Source organism: Equus caballus, chromosome 20 (assembly GCF_041296265.1).
Source record: "Equus caballus isolate H_3958 breed thoroughbred chromosome 20, TB-T2T, whole genome shotgun sequence".
NCBI lineage: Eukaryota > Metazoa > Chordata > Mammalia > Perissodactyla > Equidae > Equus > Equus caballus.
Window position 1 is genome coordinate 54307800 of NC_091703.1, and position 26031 is coordinate 54333830.

Consider the following 26031-nt stretch of genomic DNA (forward strand, 5'->3'; position numbering starts at 1 on the left):
AAGAGCTGGTTACCCCACTATGTCCAAACCTTGGGTCCTGCAAATCACCACACAGTGGATTTTTTAAAAAATACATTTTAAAGCTACCATTTTGGCAGCGTATGATCTGCAATGAATTTTCATGAAAATGAAAACCACAAGCCTTTCTAGTCTTTATCTTACAGTATCCAAGAAAGACTTGTTTTTCCTGTGAAAGAGTAAAACAATTGCTGTTCTACGATACAAACTAGCATGGGAACTTTTCAGCTTAAGAGTTTCTGCAAACTTCTGTTTCAAAATAGCAACAGAGTCCAAAGAGCCAGCAGGTCCTCCCCTGGCCTCCCCCGGCCTCCGCAGGCCCTCCAGCTGGCTCAAGGGCTGCGGGGCGTGAACGGGTGGGCTCCTCACAGAGCGGCACACCAAGTCAAGTGCTCCGGCTGCAGGGTCAGGAAGCTTCGTAATTCCTCTTCTACAGCTCAGAGACAGCTTCCGCTATCACTGGGAACTCAACCTGAGCAGTGCACGAGCGGCGTGCATTCCTGGTAAGTCAGGAGGGCCAACCAGCAGCAAGTTAGCGTTGCCCAAACAGCTCTGGTCCTTTCTCTTTTAAAACGATCCACGTACACCCACTAGGATGGCAAAGAGGATAAAGACAGACAATAACAAATGTTGACAAGGTATGGAGAAACAGGAACATTCATACATTGCTGGTGGGATTGTCAAATGGTGCATCTGCTGTGGAAAACTTTGGCAGGTCCTCAAAAAGTGAGACACAGAACTACCATATGACCCAGCAATTCTACTCCTAGGTATATACCCAAGAGAAATGAACACATATGTCTACATAAAAACCTGCATGCAAATATTTACACCAGCACGATTTATAATAGCTCCCAAATGGAAACACCCCAAATGACCACCAAATGAATAATAAACAAAACAAACAGAGCACATCCATACAACAGAATGTTATTCGGCCATAAAAAGGAATGAAGTACGATAGATGCTATGACATGGATGAAGCTTGAAAACATTATGCTAAGGAAAAGAAGCCAGTCACAAAAGGCCACATATCGTACAAGTCCATTTCTGCAAAACGTCCGGAACAGGAAAATCCATAGACAGAAAGTACATGAGTGGTTGCCAGGGGCCGTGGGTGAGGGGAATGGAAAGTAACTGCTGATGTGTATGGAGTTTTTCAGATAATGAAAATGCTCTAGAATTAGATGCACTTAAAAAGATTAAAAATAAACTTTAAAAAAGGAGAGGTACTTAAAACAAATAAAAGCTTTAAAATTTTGTATACTCAATTCCACTTCTAGAAATCTTTACACTAAGGAAATAAAAACAGATATGCATTAAGATCTACCTATAAGATTGTCATCTGAGATGTAACGGCAGAAAACAGGGGTGGGGGACCTTTATATATCCAACTAAAAGTAACCTGCTAAATAAACTACGGGACAGGAGTGGGCATTATTCCAGAGAAACAAAAACTTAGGTTCACACAAAAACCTGTACATGAATGTTCACAGGAGCTTTATCTGTAACAGCCCCAAACTGAAACAACCAAGATGTTCTTCAACAGGTAGATGATTAAACGAACAATGGTACATCCACACCACAGAACATTACTCAGCAATAAAAAGGAACACACTACTGATACACGTAACAATCTGGGAGAAGCTCCAGAGAATTATGCTGAGAGAAAAAGACAATCCACTTATGTAACCTTTCTGAAATCACAAAATTATAGAGATGGAGAAGAGATTAGTGGTCGCCAGGGGTTAGAGATGGCGTGCAGGCAGGAGGGGAGCAGGGGTGGCTATAAAGGGCAACGTGCTGATGCACACATTCTCTATCTCGACTGTACCAATGTCAGTATCCTGGTTGTGACACTGATGTTACCATTGGCAGAAACTGGGCAAAGGGTATCTGGATCTCTATTATTTCTTACAACTGTTTATGAATCCATAATTATCTCAAAACAAAAAGTTACATCTTTTAAAAAAGACCCACAAAAGTGAGGAAAACAAACCAATAAACAAGACTAAGCATACGATTTTTAAAACAAATTCAACCACCATCCCCTCTGCCCAACTCAATCACACACAGTCATGACTTCTCACTGTTTGTGAAATGCTACTGTTTGTAAAGGAAGGTTTTTGCTGGAGAGGGATAGTGTGAACTATGACTCTGTTCACGAAAGCTTAACACTTCACCTAAATGCTGGTGTTTCCACTATTTTAATTTTGACTACAGTCTAACTTAGCTTCCCAGTAAATGCTTATTTATCCACACTGCTCAGGCAATGGGGAATACTGGTTTGCTCTAACGTTCTGATGCTCTTCAAGGGACCATACAACTCACACAGGCCAGTTTTGACCAAGTAAGAAAATCATCAAATAACACCTTCCTGAATCAAATTTAATCTTTGATGATTCAGAGGCACTCTGTGATCTTAAAGTGTTTCAGAGTCAGAATTACGAACGTCAAGTCCCATTTTACAGGACTGCGGAGGAGTAGGCATAGATAATCGGAATAAATCTGTAAATCTTTTATGCTTCTATGGCTTTAAATGATAAGTTCCTGCAATCAGTTATTTCCTCACCACTTTCCATTCTCATAAACAGAGCATAGAAAACTTTAGATATCAATAGTTTTGAGTTGTCAAGATTCTAGATGTTTTTTGATAATGAAAAATATTAATAAAAGCTTACTGCATGATGAAAAATAAAAACTGTGCTTTCTTCTATCCTTTGGATCATTTTCTTGTCAATCTCCTGAAAAACACAAAGTGGTTAAGGAGCACTTTTTTTTTTTTAAAGATTGGCATCTGGGCTAACAACTGTTGCCAATCTTTTTTTCTGCTTTATCTCCCCAAACCACCCCCCGTACATAGTTGTACTTCTTAGCTGCAGGTCCTTCTAGTTGTGGGATGTGGGATGCCGCCTCAACATGGCCTGAGGAGCGGTGCCATGTCCATGCCCAGGATCTGAACCCTGGGCCACCGCAGCGGAGCGCGCGAACTTAACCACTCGGCCACGGAGCCAGCCCCAAGAAGCATTTTTACAGTGCAGAGGAGAGACTAATCATCCTGTGACGCCACAGCTGACTGCAGTGGGCGCTGGGTGCTGGGCAGGCGGCACCCGTGTGCTCTGCAGGGGGCCCTCTGCTGCTTGTCAACAGGAAGGAACCACTCAGCCCCCACAGCTCTCCAGAGAACAGCAGACGGCTTTCCAGAAAAGAAAGGCTGAGATGACTTCTTCTGTAACCCTCTGCAGAAATTCTCCAGCAAGATTAGATCTCTTCCTAGCAATGCTTCTCTTTTCACTAAGCGCTACTTTCAACAACTGCCACTGTGTTCAAAACCCCCGTAACAACTATTAAAGGTGAAATACTGAGAATCAGGCCGTAAAGTGATTACATTTTAGTGGAACTGCAAGTATTTTAGCAAGTCATATTCATGTAACTGAATATTCTGACTGGCTAATAAGATTTTCTCTTCAATTCTCCCCAAGTACCAATATTCAACTCCAAGCTGTCATAAAAGCCATTCTGCTGTAAGAAAAAGAAGAAAGAGAAGCCAGTGATCAAATTAACATAAAGTCAATTAGGTGCCCACCCAGAGCCAGAACACCATGAGAGAGACTAACAGGTCTCAAAATGAAAACTAAGGAGGGCCCAGCCCTGTGGCTGAGAGCTCAAGTTCGAGTGCTCTGCTTTGGTCGCCCAGGGTTCGCCGGTTCGGATCCCAGGCACACACATGGCACCGCTCATCAGGCCACGCTGAGGTGGCGTCCCTCATAGCACAACCAGAGGCACTCACAACTAGGATATACTAGGTACTGGGGGGCTTTGGGGAGAAGAAGAAGAAAAAAAAGAAAATTGGCAACACGTTAGCTCAGGTGCCAATCTTTAAAAAAAAAAGAATAAAAAAATTAATGATATAGTTGAGGGGGAAAAAACCCCAATCTGTGTATAGAACTTGAAAAAATTCTTTCCTGGAGAAGTCAATCAGGTGAAAATTTTAGAAAAAGAATTTAGGTGGTAAAATGGCATATATCATTGTTTAACAACGTGCCTTTCTTTACTGAGCACCAAATGTGTTTAAGACATTATGGCAGCAGGCAGAGCTACTGAACACAGGCCTTTCACCTAAGCTCAGAAACCTAGCTGTCATCCCATTGGAATCCATATTTTTAGCTCATTTCAAAACACAGAAATTCAGCACAAATTAACAATAGTTCAACATACAAACCCTTCTGAAAGGCAAGAACATTTAATCCAGGTGGGTGGGGAGCAGATATAAAATGATACACAATATCCCACTTTAATTTGGAAAAGCGATCACATTTTTTCTCATCAGAACCAAATGAAAACAATTACTCGAAGAAAATTTAGATGACTACAGAAGCAGTGACACGTTTAAAATGTACTGTGGTTTGCTCCAATGATTTTTTTCATACACATGAACAATTTAATATATGCCACCAGGTTGGAGAAGGGAAGAGAGAACGTTTTAGCTCAGGCTGCTCTAACAAAATATCACAGACAGGAGGTTTAAACAGGTTCACGGTTCTGAAGGCTGAAGAGTCCAGGATAAGGTGCCAGCAGATCCAGTGCCTGGTGAGCGCGCTCTCCCTGGCTTGCAAACAGACACATCCTAGCTGTATCCTCATGTGGTGGGGATCGGGCTCTGGTCTCCTTCCTCTTATAAAGGTGCTAATCCCATCATGGAAGCCCCACCCTCATGACCTCTTATAAACCTATTTCCCTGAAGGCCCCACCTCCATATACCATCACAATGGGGGTTAGGGCTTCAGCATAAGAATTGGGGAGAGGACACAAACACCCAGCCCACAACAGAGAGGTAGTTTTCCATTTAAGAGGTAAAATGAATGACTGTTTACAGAGTCAAAAGAAAATTGCTGCTTTTTAAAAATCCGTAGTCACTAAAATGAATCATTTTCATTCATTCATTCATGTTATCAAAACACATAATCTCTACTTTACTAAAGGGCTGTGTTCCAGATGTTAATTTGTAAACCAGTCATCTGGCCTTTAGAAAATTCTGTTTTCTGTATTCTATTTTCTACAGAAGTAATGTTACCTTAGTCATTCTTAACCTTTTGGGGACCCCACGTCAATTGTGAAAATGTGATTAAACAAAGGAGACCTTCTCTCTATCCCCAGATGACAGAGAGTTTAGATAAAACTGACATTTATGGTCCCTAAAATCCTACGCGTCCTCAGTCCCCAAATTAAGAACCAGAGCTGTAAGAGGTCAACAGATCTCCAGATGGGCCCTAAACTACTTAACTCATAATGAAACAGCACCTACAGGACTACTGATTCTATTTGTACGAGAAACTATAATCTGTAATATGTCTAATTTGAGTTACACTCCCCTGGGCTCTGACACTTAACAGTGTAATATGATCTTTAGTAACCTGCTAAACCTGCACAGACCTCCATTTCCTGATCTATGAATATGTGCATAATAATACCTATACCTCATGCAGTTATTGTGAGGATTAAATGAGATTATATGAAACACCTGGCACAAAGCACAAGCACCTCAATTCACAGCAGCTATTTTTATTATCATCAGCAGGCATCCACCAAACATGCATTTAATGCAGCAAAACAGAAATCCACAAGACAGTAAATCTGTCTCCAGAGAGGCAGGGGAGAGAGAAGCGATAAATAACTAATGAAGCAATCGAGGTGCCTTGACAAAGCACCTACGGAGGTTAATAGGGGGATAAAAAAAGAGGAGTCAATTTCACACAGGGACGAGTGGGTCAGGTGTCTTCGGGTTAAGGCTTGCCAGTGGGGGTGGGGATGGAGGGGAGGGGAGAGAAAGTGAAAAACAATGTTGGAGAAGCAGGTAAGGGCTCCAGTGTTTAATTTTAAACTGGGGAGATGGGGTGAGAGTGGGGGTGTGCAGGAGGCTGGCAAGAAGGGCAGATCAAGGTCAACTGAGAAGCCCAGAGCAAGAGTCCACGTGAGAGATGGAGGACTTCCTGAGGCCACGGCAGGGGAAGGGACGCAGGGGCCACAGAGATGTTCTGGGTGGGCAAGATGAAGCCCCAGCTCTGGCTTCTCACTCTGCGCCCTGGATGGGGGTGCTATTCATGAGTTACGGAGCACAGGACCAAGCAGGACAGAAGAAGGGAACAGGGGAGAGTTCCGACCATCACGCAGAAAGGTCCTGCTCTGCTACTGATCTTATTAATCACACATCCATCATACAGTTTCTTCCTTTTTTTTTTTAAAGATTTTATTTTTCCTTTTTCTCCCCAAAGCTCCCTGGTACATAGTTGTATATTTTTAGTTGTGGGTCCTTCTAGTTGTGGCATGTGGGACGCTGCCTTAGCATGGCTTGATGAGTGGTGCCATGTCCGCGCCCAGGATCCGAACTGGTGAAGCAGAGCATGTGAACTTAACCACTCGGTCACGGGGCCGGCCCCCATCACACAGTTTCCTAAGTGCCTGTTGAGGTAGGAGGCAGGGCATATACTGTGAATTATTAGTGTGCAAATTAGTGGAAATTCACTGTACTGACATGTTCTCTTCCAGGAAAAAATTTGGAAGATGAAGTGCGCACTGAGTTCGTAATGTTAAGTATAAGAAGTTCAGGCTGAAGCTGGAACCTAAGCCACACATTTGTCCAGGGATTCATATCCTCTTGTTGTTCTAAGAAAACATTAAGCCAGCTATGCTCTAACATGAATTACACACTTCAGGAGGCTGAATTATTTAGCAAATTGCTATTTCCCTCCACTAAATGGTTTGCTAATGACTGACTGCTCCAAAGAAGCTTTCTAAAGCCATCCTCCTATCTCATTAACATCTTTCCAAGAGAAGCTAACAACCACTTGGAACCTAACCCAGCCCACCATTTCAAATGATTTTCCTTATTTTCAAGTCCTTTTCTTTGAAGAGCATAATGATTACGTATAACAGGAGCAACTAACACTGAGTCCTTACTATGTACCAATAGCTTTTCTGGTAAAATTTACAAGGATCATCTCACTTACTCCTCATGCCAGCCCTTTCTCAGGTTCCCTTCTCAGAGACGAGTCCACTGAGGCCGAGAGCAATTCAGTCATTTATCCAAGGCCACAGCGATAGCACCATTACACCCACTGCCTCCCCACGTTACAGTAAAATAAAAAAGGGACATTTATGGCAGAAAATCTGGAAAGCAGAGAAAAGCTTGTTTCATTTTAAAGCAAAAACAAAAAGTAACCAAGGCTGTGGCAGGAACCCTGTTCACCCTTCTATTGTTTACAAGCAGCGTGATCTCAGGGAAGCTGATGTCTGGAGGCCTGGTGTCCCCACCTGGAACATTCTCCCCAAACGGGGAAAAAAAAAGACTTACCTAATCAGTGGAGATGCTTCACAGAGGCATTCAGCACGCAGCTAGGCCAATATTACATAATAAATATGTAAAATATAAGTAATTGTGTTGTGTCTACTTTTTTTTCGGCTTTAAAATAACAAACACTTGTAATCTTGCGTTTCAACACTGTAGCAATTACTTTCTTCACGACCCTAATTTGAGTTCTGAAGCAATATTTATATAAATGCTTTAATTATTCCCCCATTATTAGTTATTTGATCTGTTTCCAAGTTTTTACTGTTCTCCAATAACGTTGTGATGAACATCTTCGCACAGAAAACTTCAGCTGTATGTTAAAATTATTTATTTGAGTGAGAGTCCCAGAAACGGGCCAATTACATCAGTCTTAATATATACCGCAAAATTTCTTTCCAAAACACTTTTACCTATTAACGTTCCCACCAGCAGGATTACGTGAAAAGCCTATATAACTCCACCCTGGCCAGGACTGCGTAATCTCATGAAGGAAAAGAAAAAGATTTTTTCATTAATTTAGTCTAATATAAAATGCCCTATGCATATATTAAAAATATAAATCATATAGAAATCCCAAAAGCTGAATAAACACTGTATATGTTGAAAATTTATATAAAAGCCATTCCCAGCTAATGCTTGTAACAGAAAAATGAATAATAAACTGTGCATCCTCTGCTTTCTAAAAGATCAGTCTGTTACTATAAACTGGTAGTTGTTAATTGGTCACTTATGTTAAGAGTCTTTCCTCTCTCAGGTTATTAGTAAATAGAATTGTCTGCATTCCACAAAAATTCTCCCTCAAACCAAGCATCTAAGTCTGGTTGCCAATTTTTAAAATCTCTGAGAGAAGCATTATGTCTTACATAAACAGCAGTGATCCTTGTTGAGAACAAGTAGGGATTACCAAAAGCACAGCTAAAGCACTTGTTAAGTATCTATTTTATCTAGGGTCATGGACCGTTTAAAAAACTGAACTGAACCCAAACACAAAGGAGCCCTATAAAACAACAGAAAATTCGCTTCTAGTAAGAGAGGCCCATAAAACCAGCTTTAAGAAAACCTAGTGTTTCATGTATTTAAGAACTTGAAGTAAGATGACTTTTCCGGTTGGCTTTTCAACTGTGTACATAACATCTTGCAGAAGATAGGCCATTTTTGCTAATCAGTAGCCGAGTCAGCCAAATTCAGTTTATGTCATTAGTATTATTGTCAACAAAGCATCATAAAACAGCTTGATTTTTCCAATCCCATGTGGAGGCACGGAGTGAGCAGTTAGAAAAATATTTGGACTTGCTCACAGAGAAATTTCGTATGCACTTCACAGGACATGGATGAGAAACCCCAGAGAGCCCTCTTGCCTGGACTTTTCAGCCCAGTCACCACGCGCAGAATAAGTTAAGTGGCAGAGGACCCGACAGCTTCCATTTAGAATCAACCAACTCCTACTCGGGTCATAAAAATCCTCATGACGACAAGTGGTCCACTCTGCAAGAACTGTCACATGGAAAGGAAAACTGGATCAGCAAAACGTCAGGCAGGCACTGGGATAAGCTATCCAAGATCTAAGGATGAAATGGCATTATCTCCGGCCTCATTTGTTCCAGCATCAAACAAATCTTCATCATTATAGCTCGTAACGCCTCACTAATGAGTTAAGAGGATTTCATTACGAAACCATAATATTCATTCTTTGGAGAGTCCGTGGCTTCAGGCTGGTAGCATCATTAAAAACAGAAAACATAACGACGATAATAGTCCGAACAGTAACTAACGGGGGACACAGTGTGCGCTACGCATCACTACCCCACACTTCATGTGCACTATTTAATCTCCTCAGTAACCCTGCGAAGGATTATTTTTCCCACTTTGCAGAGGAGGAAATGGAGGCTCACAGACCAGAAGTCACAGCACACGATCCCGAGCCTGTCCCCGGTTTATGGGATTCAAACCTGCCTGCTTGGACCCACAACCTGAGCTCTTAATGCCTCTTGTGAAATTACACCGAGCAGAACCGAGTCTGCTAGGAAAATCGGAAAGTGCATCAAACTAGCAACTCACAAGTGCCTGTAACACACCACTGGGCCCCAAGTAATAAACCAAGGTTTTGTGAGGAATAATCTATGTCCAAGGCAACCTAACACCCAGACAACGGTGTACAAGGCAGTGTGCCAGTGAGCCAAGGGTGACAACTGGTTACAACGCTTATGGAGCACACACTTGAGGCGGTTTTCCTTCCCCACTCAACTGAATCACCAGAAAGAGTCTGGTGTCCTGTAGACAGCATAAAGGAGGTTGCATTAATTCTCAGGTCACAGGCATGCTTAGAAATGACATAAAAGCAAGTAACGGTGATAATGTCATTTCAGGGAGGCTATGACTGAAAAAATCTCAAGTGGAAACTTCTGGTTTGAGTGTTCTGGAGGACAACACGATACAGAGTGAGAAATGTGTCCGCCATGTCCTGTACTGATCTGTTTCTAGAGCCAGGATGAGCAATGGGTTTTTCCCGTGTCCCTTCACACAATGGATATGCAGCATACAATAAAATCAGTTGTAGACCTATCTCTAGATATTAATTACATAAATTTATGTAATTAAATACACATTTTAAAAACATGGATATATAGAGTTAAAAGATTAAAAAAAAAAAACCACGCCTCTGGCAAGTGGTTTGCCATAATTAGTCTTAGATCAAGACAAGAAGCTGAGGAATGAGCTATCATAAAAAAAAATCAGAATTTCTCCATCTCCAAAGGGGATCAAAGAAGGAACAGTACCAGCTTGTGGTTTGATATAAGGAAGAACTTTCAAAGATGTGCAAACACAAGGAAAGGCGTGTGGGGTTTTGCACACATAAGCCATTCTCTCCATCCAATGGCTGGAAATACAGACTACTGTGAGGCCAAGGACTTTTACTGAACACTGATAGCCCTATTCCACACAGAACGAAAAAAACGCAGAAAAGCCCTGGGTTAAAGGTCTCTAGTCTCCCGACTTTCTAACATGAAAACCCTATCCCACCGTTCAGTTCTTCCAGGAACGTCAGTTGACAACTTATCCTCCAAAATGCCGTTTGTTTCACACCGGCTTTACCACCAACCGGCCTCCCCTGCACTGAGATGTCCTATTCAAAAAGAAAACTTCCAGAAAGATACAGCAAAGCAGAATCATTTGGGTATTACTCTTCAAACTAAAACATACACTCTAGGCTAAGATGCCCATTACTGTGTCATAAGCCAAATGTATGATACATCCAAATGCTGGTTTTTTAAAAAGTGCCCATATCTTATCTATCACCTATGGGAATTCATGACGATTGTGAGCCATCTGTAGATACTTCTGTGTGCTAACTATTTATAAGTGCTCTTCTGGATGGAGTGGACCTGAAAGAGTCTGTAATTGCCCAAAATAACTGGACTCACACATGCACAGCAAATTAACACCACAATAGCACCCAGTAAAAGAGAGGGAGAGCCCCGGGGTGAGGGCCGTGGTGAACAGGGGGAGGTGTGCGAGAGGACAGCAAGAGAGGGTTCCAGAAGAGTGGGGCTTGAACTGCCCCTTAAAGCATCAGCGGGCGTGGGGAGGCCAAAGAATGCAGGAAAGGTATTCCACGTGAAGGAAAGTGTTAGCCAAGGAGCAGGAGGAGTGGGGCTGCCACGCTCTGGGAAGAACTGAGATGCTGAGCGGGCCTGAGGACAGTTTCCAAATTCTACCTCAACTTTATTAAAGCAATCGTCTAACTGGCGTGAGAGAACACTCTGCCTTCACTAGAAAACCAGTCAGCAGTGATTTAAAGTACATTAAAACTAGGGAATGCTCCAAAAATATTTGCTAACTGGATGGATTCTGAGCAGGGGAAGAGGGAAGCCTTCCCACAAGTGGCATGTGACCAGGTTTTAAGGATTTTACAAGGCAGACGGCCGAGAGACAGAATGTTGATGGGTATTTCAAGCTGAAGTCACAGCATGAAAAGAGGCATGAAAGGATACAGCAGGTTCCAGAGGAGCAGGGTACCAGAGCCACTCAGTCATCTCTGAGCCTGTGGATGCTATCTCCCAAGTACCTCAGAAACATCCGCATCTTCCCTTCTGCATCACCATCCAAGACAAGGGCACTGTTTTCTTTCACGTGGACTCCCGGCTGGCCTCCAGACATCCACTCCTGTCCCTCCGATCCATCTCCACACTGCGCCAGAGTTCTCTTTAAACCACCAAAACTGATCGGGCCACTTCTGCCTGCAGCCTTTCAGCTGTGTTCCCTTATTCTGCCGATAGAGTCTACAATCCCTGCTTGGTTCAGAACCCCCTTTAGGCACTGGCTCACACCTGCTTCCCCGGCCCAACTTCTGCCCTCCCCTCCTGCTCACCGGCGTCGACCACACCTGCTTCCTTCCACCTTCTCCACCACGCCCTTTACCTGGGCAGATCCTATGTACCTGTCCCACGTCCCTCTTATTCCTATTTATGCTGTAAACTTCTGCTGCAAGATGTTTACTTCAGAGAAGTCTTGCCTGACTCCTCCCCGAAAGCCCCAGGCCAGGTCAGGTCCCTCTGTTTACACTCTAATCACACCCCAAATACAAACCAACATTTGGTTAGTATCTAAGTCCTTGAGGACAAGGGCTGTGTCTGTCTGGGTTCACCATGTAGCATCAGCTCAGGCTTGGCACACAGCAGGTACCCATTACATAGCTGTGGAATAAGTGGTGTGCTGGGTCATGAGGCTGGACAGCAGACTGGGGACAAAATGGGGAAGAATTTGCAAGCCAGTAAGTCCTTTGACCTTTATTCTGTAGACAGTTGGGAGAGACAGCTGGGCCCAGTGTCGGCCTTGCTGGCCATACTGCCGGCCTCCATCACCCCTCTTGGCACCAACCAGAATGGCTGACTCAGCTTTACCGACCTTCATCAAAGGAAGCAGAAAGAAACTCAAGGTCTGCTTTCCACCACTCGGCTCCCAACTAAGTGAGAAGCCCTCAGAGCAGCAGCAGAACAAGATCACCGAGCCTTATGCCTCACCTGCCTCCTTAGACACTTGGTCCGTCCACCTGCTCACTGCAGCAGGCACTTATGGATGACTCTGACCACCCCACTTAAGATGGGCTCGTGGTTCCACATGTTTTCTCTAACTGTGGACCCCAAATTTACCCCATTTTAAAATAGGATATTCCTTCCCCTCTTAAAGCAAGTTCCTACCCACCCACTCCTCCTCCCCACACCTCCGCAGGTAGTAAATTTGCTCCTGGCGATCTCCACCACCAGACCCAGACCTTTGACACCCCACCCTCCCAGCTCTGGCCCTGGGGGCGTTTCCCTGCTCAAACTGGACCTCACAGTCATTCATTCCACAAATACTCTTGAAGTCACATCCACCCCTATGGAGCCTAAATCCTAGGTAAATCTAACTGGCTGAACTGTTTTGCTGAGATTCAGGCTGTCAATAAGAATTCCTTAAAACTTCCTCTCTGTAAAATGTCATGTCCCTTTTTACACACTACAATGGGGATGAACCTCGAAAACATTATGCTAAGTGAAAGAAGCCAGAAACAAAAGGTTACATACTATACGGTTCTATTTATATTGAACAGGCAGAATAGGCACATCCATAAAGATAGAAAGATTAGTGGTTGCCCAGAGGCTGTGGGGGAAGGGAGAATAGAGTGTGACTGATAACCGGCTCAGGGTCTCCCGTGGGGGAGATGAAAATGTTTTGGAATTAGAGAGAGGTGGTCAGAGCACAACAGTGTGGATGAACTAAATGCCTCTGATCTGTCACTTTAAAATGGTTAATTTTATGCAACTTTCAGTTCAAGAACAAAAATCCAAGTACTTGAAAAGAAAGTCACTCTTTTCCCTTCCAATTCAGAGTGGCGTCCATCCACCAACTTGCCCTCCACATCCTTTCCCAAGTCTTTCAAGACTTTATTCAACTCCCATTTCCCCTTTTACCTTCTATTTCCTCTCTCTACAGGATCCTTTTTTTCTGTTGACAAATCTGTTAAGTCTGCCCAACCTAAAAATCCCTCCCTTAATCCTGCTTTCCCCTGGAATCTCATCTAGAACCATCTCAAGATCTCATAAAAAGCAGCCACTATCAACTGTCTCCACTTTTTCATCTCCAATATTCCCCGTAGCTCCATTCCTGGCTACAGATAGTGAAACTCACCTGCTACAACACTCTCAAATCGAAAAAATGTACAAAACTCTTGTAGAAATGAATAGATGAGCCTCAAGAACCTCTGAGGCCAAGAATGAGAGAGGCACGAGTCATTAAAAAGAAGCTGCCAGAAACCCTTGGAGTTACACTGTTCAATGAAAGCCACATGTGGCTATTTCAATGTAAATTAAAATTAGATTAAACTAAAAGCTCAGTTTCCTAGTTGCACTAGCCACATTTCCAGTGCTCAGTAACTACCTGTAGCCAGTGACTATCATATTGGACAGTGCAAAATATATCCCATAGAAAAATCTCAGTATCTAGAAACAGAATGTCTCAATATGCACCAGCACCTGATTCAGATTATCACAGAACCTGAGGTTATAAACATCTTGAAAGAATTCCCCGGAGTAAAATAAAGGGAAGGCAGATGCAGCGTTTACTAGTCCCCAACGGAGAGCTCGACATGATGAGACATTATACAAAAATGGCCAGAGCAACCTTTTGGTGACACATCAAATCACAAAGGCTAAATGGTAAATAGCACAAGGTAGAGATGTGGGACATGATGCAGCAAAATTTTACCAAAGCAACAGCATTGTCCAAAATCACCAGGAAAAAGTCACGTATCTATCAGGCAGAGATGAACTAGTTATTTTTAAAACTACTCCCAAAGACAGCCAGTCTAAAGGCCCAAATATTATACTGCACAGATAGCAAAGAGAATGGGGTAAAGAAAAAAATTAAATGAACATCGAAAAAGCTACTGATGGGGGCCGGCCCCGTGGCCGAGTGGTTAAATTCGTGTGCTCCGCTGCGGCAGCCCAGGGTTTCGCCAGTTTGGATCCTGGGCGCAGACATGGCACCGCTTGTCAGGCCACAGTGAGGTGGCATCCTACATGCCACAACTAGAAGGACCCACAACTAAAATATACAACTATATACTGAGGGGATCTAGGGAGTAAAAAAAAAACATATAAAATAAAAAATATAAATAAAAAGCTACTGACACTACACTGAGACCTTAATCTCTTAATTTACTCCTTTTTCTGCTCTGGACTTTTATTTTAAAAACTGACCACTATAGTCCTCCCAAAGAGCATCCACGTAGGCAACCAGTGTTGTTAGAGGACATGAATTTACTTTTAAATAGCATCCTACCAAATAGGGTACCCGACAGATACATCTGACAAAACGACCAAAACCAGGCCACCTGAGGAAGTTCAAATATAAAGTGACACTCAGAGATCCTGTGGCACAAAGCAAGAAATTCACTCAGGCAGGAGGCAGAAGAGGCAATAGCTGCTGAAACAGGAAAAAAAAATGACGTTTTCTTAGAGAAGAAGGGCGGTCCTTATTTAAAAATACAGTAAATAGGATCTGCTTAGAACAAGGTTCTCAAAGTGTAGACCAGACACCTCCGAGGGTCCTGGGGCCCTTTTCAGGGGTTCTGTGAAGTCACAACCATATCCATAATACTACTAAGAGATTACATTTTCAGTCTCATCTCTCTCATCATTGTAAAGTGTCCCTGAGGCTACAGGATATGTGATCTCAACAGACAGAATGCAGAAGCAGGAAAGAGAGCCAGCTGTCTTTCATTAAGCCACATATATAATACGTTGGCAAAAAGGCCTGTTTTCACTAATTTTTTTTGGTTTGGGAAATATATTTTTCATGAAAATATAGATTATGTTATCATGTAACGGGCTAATTATTTTTAGATGAATTACTAATTATTTAAAATTTTTATTGAAAAATAATTAAAAACTTCTAAGACAGGAAATACAAACAGGTATAACCCACATAGACAAAAGCTCCCTGAGATTCTTAATAATTTTTTAAAGTGTAGGTCCTAACGCCAAAAAGTTTGAGAGCTGCTGTATGAAAAATTGTGTACAGAATTTTTTTCCGCTCTATAAGGTTTTATTTCCAAAAAGACATTATAAATTTAGATTCCCAACTTAAAGGCAAATATTCCAAACACACCTCAAAAAGAAATGTGTCTTTATACTTGACTTTAGGAGTTAAATTTAATGGAAGACCCAGAGTTTAAACAGAGTACACTTAAATACTTGAGGTTTGTGAAAATATAGTCATTTTGAAAGCAAGCTAACAATAATGAATAAACTGATAATAAACAGATTATAATTTAAAGTACTCAAATAAATTCTCACCAGCCCCCACTAAGTCATCAAATGACATGTGGTATGCTACTATGAGACACTCAACACCAATCAAGCAGGTCAAGCTGATTTCCACATTACTATGTGGGTATAAAAACTCCGGAAGTTTCTGAAAGCATGATACTAACTCCCCTTCAAACGAGGATACTCCTCATGGAAACTCTTATCAACAAAAACTAAAAGCTTAAGTCATCAATAATGAGAGATGCAAATTTCCTGTGGCTAATCACAACAGGTAGTTCTGCAAATAGAACGTATTCACTCGTCAACCACTATAGAAATGCTGGAGTGTGTATATATCGCGAGCGCAAATGAGAGACCGCTGGCTCAGAATTAAAGTCGAAATTCATTTTCCTGACTTCAACTTGCCACAACAAAACACCTTTTAAGAACCACACTTTTGGGGCTGGACCGGTGACACAGTGGTTAAGTTTGCGTGCTCCGCTTCAGTGGCCTGGGGTTCGCAGGTTTGGATCCTGCGTGTGGACATACACACGACTCATCAAGCCATGCTGTGGCAGCATCCCACATACAAAATAGAGGAAGATGGGCATAGATCTTAGCTCAGGGCCAGTCTTCCTCACCAAAAACAAACGACACTTTTCATTTGCGTGCCCATCACCTCAGTTGTACAATTTTCACAAAGTCCGAGTTCCTTTTCTTTCTTTTTTTTTTTTTTAAGACTCCAGGCCCAAACGCTTCAATCTGACAGCCAGTTCTCTTTTTCCTTTTTAAAAGATTGGCACAGGAGATAACATCTGTTGCCAATCTTCTTTTTCTTCTTCTTTTTCTCTCCAAAGCCCCCAGTACATAGTTGTATACTCTAGTTGTAGGTCCTTCTGGCTCTGCTATATGGGATGCCACCTCAGCATGGCCTGATGAGTGGCACAGCATGGCCTGATGAGTGGCACTAGGTCTGTGCCTCAGACCTGAACCTGTGAAACCCCAGGCTGCTTGCCAAGTCCTAGTGTCTTTGACTCATTCTGCTAATCAGTAGCATCAGTAGGAGGTTTCCTAAAACTTTCCAACTCCACTCCTCAGAGGGAGAGCCCTCTTCCCCTGCAGGCTGCAGCAGGGCCACAAGCCACTGTCAGCACCAGGGGCTGGCGGGGCCACCTGCCTTCCTCCTCTAAATGCAGCGTCGGTTGCAGGGATGGCCCTGACGTTGTTCAGGAATATAATTACCAGAAGGAAAGCAGAGTCTCAGCTGAAGCAAGAAAAGGAGACAGACAGAAAATATATGCATAAAAGAGGGGAAAAATCACACGACACCCCCTTCTCTTCCAAAATAAGCACCTAGGAGCGGCATAGCATTTCACCTAAGAGTAGCAAGCATGACTTTCATCGTTTAGAAGCGCATTCCTCTGAAAGAGAGCAGTGTCAACGGCAGAACCAATCCTGTGTGGACCTTAACTCTTACTTGCTACGAGGGGACATCACACCCTCCCCATCTGCTGCAAAGAAACTCAGCTCTTTCAAAGCAGAGCACGGAGCACTCACCTTCAGGTCGTGGCCACAGAGCAGAAGTCTGCACGCTTCTCTCTACAAAAGGTTTTCTCTGTTTGCTCTCCTAGTTTAGAAACCATTATAGAGAAATGCCTGTAAGCCAAGGAAACTGTCTCATTTGGGGGAACAACTAGATTTCAAGAAAGAAAAAAGAAAATCACGACCGTGTGTACAGTGGATGGTACAGCTGAAATGTTAACAATGGGCCTGAAGCACAGGACCAACACCTTCTCCCCGCCTCCTCCTTCCCAAGGTGGCTTCATCGTGTGGCACTCGGATGTTCTGGGGGCTGTGTCTTCAAGAGACACTGATTAAGGTAAATGACAGCCCACAACTCAGCACACATAAATCCGATTCTAATCAAATTAAAGGACAAGGGAAAGAAAGAACAAAGTTTAGTTGGTCAACTTAGAAGTAATGGGATCTCTTGTTTCAATCTTACTTCCCTTTCTGGAGAATAAAATATAAGTAACTCGAAATTAAAGTGGTTTTCATGTGTGGCTTATGGAAGTCCTTACTTTCTTAGTCATATCTCCTATCATTATAGGCTTTAAAAATTTTTAAATTCTATTCAGTACAGTCTTCATTGAAAAATCTTCCTTTTCACTTGCAAGCTTAAATTACATGGTGCAAATGCCACCAAGGAGGAGGACAGCGATCAGAGACAGAACAGCATCAGCAGACCCGTGGGAAGGCAACGCCGTGCCGTAGAAAATCTCCTTCACATCAGTACTTTCGACACAGTTGCTCTGAAATGGTCTCTCCCGTTTCTCAGGAAATAGGCTGCAATTTCAATCCTTATAACCAAGTTCATGATGAAGAACAAAGGAATTCAGAAACCAACAACTTTCAGGAAGCGACCATGTCTAAAATAAGCGTATATTTTTAAAAACAGATGTGGAAATGTTATATCAAGTACCACTCATTTCCCTTCTTCCAGCACAAAGCCAAGTTTTGTTCAGACCTCCATCCTCCCCGACTCAGTGGGTGAGATCTGACAGTGTCAGGATGCAGAGGGGAGGAGCATGTGACCCCAAGTGACTGGCTGGGTGACAAAGAGACCAACCAGAGCCAGAGAGACTTCTGGGAAGATGACATGCTGCACAGGATAAAATATGCAAGGGAAAGTTACAGAACTATGTTATTTTTATTTCGTTTTTAAAAACTTATTTATTTAGTATTAATTTATCTACCAAAAAAACCTAAGGGATCACAGAATTCAAATGGCAGGAAAAATAATTTAGGCAAAACACCAGGAAAAATTTCTTAATTTTAAGGAATGTGACATACTGGATTCTTCAAAAGGGTTGCTGAGTCTCTTCACTGGAGAAAGGTAAAGAAAGGGTATACGTGGGGGCCGGCGCAGTGGCGCAGCAGTTAAGTTCACACATTCTGCTTCTCGGCGGCCCAGGGTTCACCGCTTCAGATCCCGGGTGCGGACATGGCACCGCTTGGCACGCCATGCTGTGGTAGGCGTCCAACATATAAAGTAGAGAAAGATGGGCATGGATGTTAGCTCAGGGCCAGGCTTCCTCAGCAAAAAGAGGAGGACTGGCAGTAGTTAGCTCAGGGCTAATCTTCCTCGGAAAAAAAAAAAAAAAGAAAGAAAGGGTATACATAAATCATGACCAATGACACCCAATCCTGTATCCCCAATCCCAGCCTCAGGACCAGTTTTCATCCTCGCTCTCTCCACCTACAGACATGTGGTGCCCTGAACCTCACACTCAACAAGCCACAAATTTAACTCATCACGCTTCCCTCACAACCTTCTCTTCCTTCTGACTCCCTTACTTCTGTTACAGCCCTGCAACCTTCCCAGGAATCCAGTCCAGCAGGCATGCTCGATCCCTGCCCTGCACTGGACACCAGGCCACCCAGGGTTTCGTCGTCACGACTCTGCAATTTCAGCCCTCCCGTCTCCCCCACCCTCCTACTCCTCTCCTGTCTCATCCTCGTCACCTCTTTACAGAACTTCCTTCTGCAAACTCCTTGGCCTCCAGAACTTCCTTCTACCCAAAGCATCTAATACATGAATCTGTCTCATTGATCTCTTAAAGCAGAGATCTCATTCACTCAGCAAACAAGCACCGACGCGGTATTAGTTCTGTATGGCTGCTGTAACAACTTACCACAAATTTAATGGTTTACAACAACCCAAATTTATCTTACAGTGCAGGAGATCAGAAGTTCAGAACGGTCTCACTGGACTCAAATCAAGGTGTTGGCAGGGCTGCGGTCCGTTCTGGAGGTTCAAGAGGAGCATCCTTTTCCTCGCCTTTTGCAGCCATCAGAGGCTGCCTGCATGTCATGGTTCCTGGTCCCTTCCTCCACCTTCAGAGCCAGCAGCACTGAGCCAAGTCTCCTCATGCTGCCATCTTTCTAGTTCTCTTCTGCCTCCCTCTTGCACAGGTAAGACCCCTTGTGATCACCCTTGGGCCCACCTGGATAATCTAGACTATCTTCCCTATTTCAGTCAGCTGTTTGGCAACCTTAAGCCACCTGCAACCTTAACGCCCCATTGCCTGTAACCGAGCATATTCACAGGTGCTATGGAGTAGGACACAGACATCTTTGTGGGGGCCATTATTCTGCTGACCACAACTGCTCGATACGAGGCAGCAGGACAGGTAAAAGTTAAACAAGATGCAGGCTTTGCTGTCAAGAAGATCATGTGAGGCCTTTGATACCAAATGTTAACTGCTTCCCTGCTGTTTAAAGAATTAAGGCTAAACCACTTAATTTTACTTTCAAGCCTTCCATGATTTCCAAATCCTCCTCCAGCACTATCTTCTGCTTCCTTGAAGCCCGTGGTTCACCCTACTCTACACTCTCTCACTCTTCATCACTGTAGTATGAATAGCTGTTCATTTGTCAGTATCCTCCACCAGACTCTAACTTCCATGTGGGCGTGACTGTCAATCTCATCCACCACCTGTGGTACAGACTGGTGGTTGTTGCCCAATTCTGTAGAGTAGCAGGACTTTTAACCTCCCACAGCTACCCAGAATCAAGACAAAATTTTCCAGCCTTTCTTGCAGATTTATGCGGCCACATGTTTAAGTTCTGCCCAAGGAGACATAAGAAAAATTGTCTAGGGGCAGTTTCTGGGAACTTCCTAAGAGAAAGCACAAATGACTCCACTGTCCCCTTTACTTTCTTGGTCTCCTCCTCCATCCTGCTGCCTGGAAGATGGGGCCACACTCTAAGGCTGATGCATAGCGAGCTAGTAGGAGCCTATGGTTGGTCATTTCAGTCCTGGACCCCCTCTCCAGCCTTATGGGAGACACAAACTTCTCCCTTGATTTGAGATCCCATCATTGGAGCCATTATTATTTTTGGATCTCTGTCACTTGCAGTCAAGCCTAACTGCAACATACATGGCCATACCCACAGTACCAATAATTACCTATTGATTCAGGTACATAGCTTACCTCTTCTACTGGATTATAATCTCTTTGCCAATCGGTGTTCTTAGCAGAGAGTAGCAAACAGAAATCCTCAATGGTGAGCGAGTGTGAACAATCAATGAATGAAAGACCATGTGGCTAGTGACATGGAGAGGCTCTGTTCAATGCATATGGTCTACTTTAACCTTGGCTCAACACTGTGGCCAAGCAAAATAAGGCTAAAAAAGAGCGTCAGTTTCCAGTACTATTTGATCATGGGACAGCTGGGAGCCTAGATACCAGAGTTCACTCTATTCCTTCCTTGGACACTGTGCCATCAGTGTGGTCCATCACTGGCACAGTCACCTGAAAGCTCTACAAGGTTAATATGCAAATAAACAAGACCCTTTAAAATAATAGCATTTGTCCCCTCTGCTCCTGGGCAGGTGGGATGTCTTGCAATTTGGACGGCCTGAAGGCTGTTGTTGCTCTGCTCTCTCAGCCTGGAGGGGGGAACAGCAACGCTAAGCTAGGAAGCCGGCCCTCCAGAGTCCCCAGCCCAGGTGGGCTCCTCATCTGAGGTGTATGTATATTCTCAGGCTATCAAGGCATACACACCTGCACCCAGCCATTAGCACAGATTACAGAACTGACTATACAGTAGGGACCAGAACACAGGGAGACAGAAAAGAGCCAGTGAGAAACTGTAGTCAGCCAGGAAGGGACTGATGTGCTGTGAAGGCTGGAGAATGGGGGCGGGGAGGGCAGCGGAGAGGGACAGAGCAGAGCCTGAATGGACAATACTTGCTGACTAACAGCTGGACGGAGGCAGGGAGGGGAGGGACGTGGTAGATGAGAGAGAAGCTTGATGGCTTGGGCAAACCGGTGGATGGTAGCGCTCCTGACCATGGTGGCCAAGAAGAGAGAGGTTTGTAGGGCACGCAGGAGAACGCAGCTGATGAGAAGTTATGAATCTGGAGCTCAGAACAAAGGAGTAGATTAGAGATAAATATCTGAGATGCACAATGGGTGCGTGGACAGATACTGAATCCAAGGGCAAGGAGATCACCCATCGAAGTTGGTCTTCCAACAGTTCTTTGCAACTATTCATCTAAATCTTGAGTTTGGGGCAGCCCAATTAAATATGCCAGTCCCATTTCTCAAAAAGACAACAACGTCAAGCTTGGAGTACTGTACCAGGGGCTCAATGAAAAGCACCCACCTCCCTAGGCACTGCAGTCATGGCCACCTTCCTTTGGGGGTCACTGAGCCGAGTCCAAACCTACTGCTTCTTGCAAAGTAAACAAAAAGGAGCTGCTGTGCAAATGAAGCAACCACGGTATCTACAGCAGTCTCCTGGGACACGGAAGTCCTGGGATGCTACCTTTAAGGGGCTCTTTGAAGAAGCTCTAACCAGTTCCACAGGGCAACCACCTTCTCAGCTGAAGCACAGCTGTAGAGAAGACAGCCAACAGCCAAAGCAGATCATGGACATCAAGAGCCCACGCAGGCCTCTAACCATTCCCTGAAAGACTGAGCTGAAAGAGGCTGAGCTCTATTTTAACCATATTCCTAAGATCTAAATGAGACTGCACTGCAAAGAATGGGGAGACAAACCTTTAAAAGGCTTTTAAGCAACCTTTTCTGGTACAGGCACCTACTTATAATTCTTATCCGATTGCAGTCTCTCAAGTGATATGCTAATTTGTACAAAATCTACAAAGGCAGTGTTACAGCCTCAGGTGAAAGTAAAGGAGGGCGGAGAAACGTAATTAACAAAGATGAGTCATGCCCCCCCCCCCCAAGAGAAAATGTCTTAAAAGATTTAAATTCAAACCGGTGGAACGTAAATAAGGCATGTGACAGGAAAACACGTTTCTTTTTCTAAACTCAATCTAAACATCCACATTTTGTAACTGTTGTTTGGGTGTGGGGGTGAACGAGGAGAGAGACAGGCAGAGTTAAAAGGTAAGTCGGCTACGACGTGGTATTTTTAAAGCAAACACAATCTAGTCATCACTTATTCATCTCTTCTATAGAAGGGTGTCTAAAGTCAACAGTTGTTCCATCACCTGGTCACATTCCATGTTAATATACAAGCCATTCTGTGAATTTTGTGATCCTCTTATTTTAGGAATTAGGGTGCTTATAGCCATCAAAATGTCCACCCCAGTGACCCACACCCAGAAAGAAAATGAAGAAGTTCTAAGAGTCTAAGACTCCCAAGAGAACTTGGTGCGGAACATCTATCTCAGCCTGAACACGTGGCCCTTCACGAGGCCTGTCAGAATGACCTAGGAGATGTTCTCAAACACACAGGACTCCACCTCCACCCAAGGGAGACCAGACAATCTGGAGACAGAAGCTCCCTGGAGGATTCAGGTGCCCTTCCCTGCCAGCCACACCTCTCAGGTCTGATTATACACCTTGTTAATGAAGCCCAGGTGGAGCCAGGGCCAGGTAAGGAGGCCACCGCTAGACACCCTTGACCAGTCAGGCTAATCCAGCCAGCTTTCGAACACGGAGTTCTCAGACCGATAATTACACAGCTCTTGCTGTGTGCTGCACTTCTGACTACACCAAAAAGAAGAGGCTTAAGTTCAGAATATCTAAAAAAGGAGTTTGAGAAGAAACAGAAGGTCACCCTTGCAAGGAGTGAACCTCAATATTAGTCCCCTTTAGCTGTCTTTGTCCAAACCTTTGTTTTGTTGCTGTCAACAGTCCTACACTGGTTATACTGTCAACCTTCCAAAATGTACTGAATAAGAAACCCTACTTTGTTTCCCCTAGCTCTGTATCCAGAGCTGCAAATGCAAAGATTACTAGTTAGGACTAACAGATGCACAGCACAGCAGGTAGCTTTGAGCACAGTGAACCAGCCTGCCCAGGTGTGAATCCCGGCTCTGCCACCTACTAGGTGTGGAGCCTTGAACAACTCACTTAACTTTGCTGTGCCTTAGTTTCTTCATCTGTGAAACTGGGGTACCCACTCACGGGGTTTGGTGAGGCCAAATGAACGAATATATGCAGAGCATTTTAGCAATGTGCCTGGTATACGGTACAGAGCAGCTATAGACTCAGTACCCTCAGAACAGCCTCATTCTTTTATAAGCTGCAAAGTATGACACTGCCTAGCTGTGGTGCAATTTATTCCTCTGAAGGACATTTACTGTACGGACTGTCAATCTCTTGCTAATAATAAACAATGCTTCAATGAACATCCTGCACGACAGAGGATCTTTTTACCATGCTCATCAAATTAAGTCGGTCCCCACGTAACTTTCAGGTATAATACTGGTGGTTTGACCATCCTCCAAAGTAGGCACAAGTATCAGCCCCCTCAAGTTCTACACAGAAGCCTCAGAGACAGGGAGTGACTCACCCGCCAGAGCCAACACAGCCCCAAACAGCAGGGCCGGAACCCTGTCCAGATGTGTGGCTGCTAACCTGAAAGGCACCTTCTTCAGTAGGCTTCCTAGAGCTTTCTTACTCAAAAAGAAAGCATGGTAGACGGTCTTATAAACGCACCTCCGATCCACAGGAGGGAGAACTGCCTGGAAGCTCTGTTAGATGCAAACTCAAGCTCACGAAGAGGGCAGATGGAGATGTCAGCAACTTCGCTAACTATGACAGTAATTTATTTCTTCTGCCAAAGATGGAAGCAGAGGTACCCTGAACACGACCCTGAGGGACAGACACCACACGGCCAAACTCCCAGGGAAGCCAATGAACAATTATTGAATTTGGTACCATGAGAACTATTCTTTGGGGAAGGAGAAATTCCTAATAATTACTGCGCAGTAGCATTTGCTGTGCCAAGACAGAAGGGGAACAGAACTCTGGGGTTCAGAATAACTCAGGTAAAATAAAGACCTGAGCGGCCAACTCTCCAGGACGGTTTTAATTAGCTTTGTTGAGTACGGGATTCTAAGAGATTAGTTCTGACAGGGAGAAATTGCTGACAATGGGAAAAGAAAAGGGCAAAGTCGGAACTTAACAGAGGTGGACCCTGTAACCAGCGTGTGCCAGCAGGAGGGGGCTAACCTAGCACAAGGATTACAGTTAGAAACTGCAGGTGTGTTTCAAGAAAATGGTTACTCTCCTAACTAGAGAGAGCATGACAGTACCAGCACTAAAAATCCGAAATAAGACACTACTTCCTAAATCCCGCTCAGCAAGAAGACATCGAACAAAAGGTATAAAAGTCTAACTTAAGATATAAGGAATCTAAGACATTCCACACCACTGTGCTTCAAACAAGACTGGTGCAAGCTGGGGGGAATTCAGTCTTTCTCAACACTCACCAAGTCTGACTACTTTAAACCCAGGGACCACACAATTCTAAAAGCAAATGCATACAAGTCAAATAAAAATGTTTCTGTGGAGGAAACGCACCAGAGGGAGCCCAGTGGGAAACTAACAGTTTGGTAATGCTAGCACTTGCGTGTTGAAATAGGGGTCAGGGGTGTGAGTGGGTGGGTAGGGGGTTCTATTTACAGGGGGACCTATTAAAATTAGGTCAGGTTACCTTCCTAACCAACTCACTTTGCTAGACCAGAACACGTCCAGCAGTTCTGTTTAGCCTCTTGAAGAGAAAACTGTATTTCCATCACTGATTCTTTTTTTTTTTTAAAGATTGGCACTTGAGCTAACAACTGTCGCCAATCTTCTTTTTTTTTTTTTGCTTTTTCGCCCCACATCCCCCTCAGTACATAGTTGTAATATTTTATTTATTTATTTATTTATTTGAGGAAGATTAGCCCTGAGCTAACATCTGCTGCCAATCCTCCTCTTTTTGCTGAGGAAGACTGTCTCTGAGCTAATATCCGTGCCCATCTTCCTCTACTTTATATGTGCGACGCCTGCCACAGCATGGCGTGCCAAGCGGTGCCATGTCCGAACCCAGGATCCGAACCCGCGAACCCAGAGACACTGAAGGGAACGTGCGCACTTAACCCCTGCGCCACCGGCCGGCCCCATAGTTGTATATTTTAGTTGTGGGTCCTTCTAATTGTGGCATGTGGGACGCCACCTCAGCGTGGCCTCACGAGCGGTGCCGTGTCCACACCCAGGATCCAAACCAGTGAAACCCTGGGCCATCCAAGCGGAGCTCGCGAACTTAGCCCCTTCTCTCCAGGGCCGGCCCCCTCCATCACTGACTCGGACACATACCTTTCTAAGACCTCAATGCTCTCACCTTTCATTCGCTATGCCTGGCCAAACAGAAACCAAGGATTTGCTCTTAGCAAAAGTGAAAATGAAAAACAGTGGTTCTGAAAGGGGCCTGGAAACCACCAGAGTTTCATCTTTCATTTTTAAAGAAGAGACCAACGCCCAGAGTCGATTTTCCTATGGCCAGTGGCAAGTTAGAACAAGAAACCATGGCAGCCAGGTTCTATCCAAGGATGAGGCACCCGACTTGAAC

At 44.0% G+C, this 26031-nt stretch overlaps 1 protein-coding gene across 3 annotated transcripts in view; it reads right to left on the reverse strand.

The window, feature by feature from the left end:
• The window catches only part of ELOVL5 (ELOVL fatty acid elongase 5), a 68437-nt gene that overhangs the window by 37427 nt on the left and 4979 nt on the right, over nt 1-26031 (reverse strand). Inside the window, exon 2 of one of the 3 annotated variants that reach the window (XM_023625099.2) lies at nt 2700-2762. The exons of the other annotated variants lie outside the window; for them this stretch is intronic. The gene's annotated coding sequence lies outside the window, so the exon portion shown is untranslated. The remainder of the gene's footprint in view (nt 1-2699; nt 2763-26031) is intronic. 3 annotated transcript variants of the gene reach the window in all.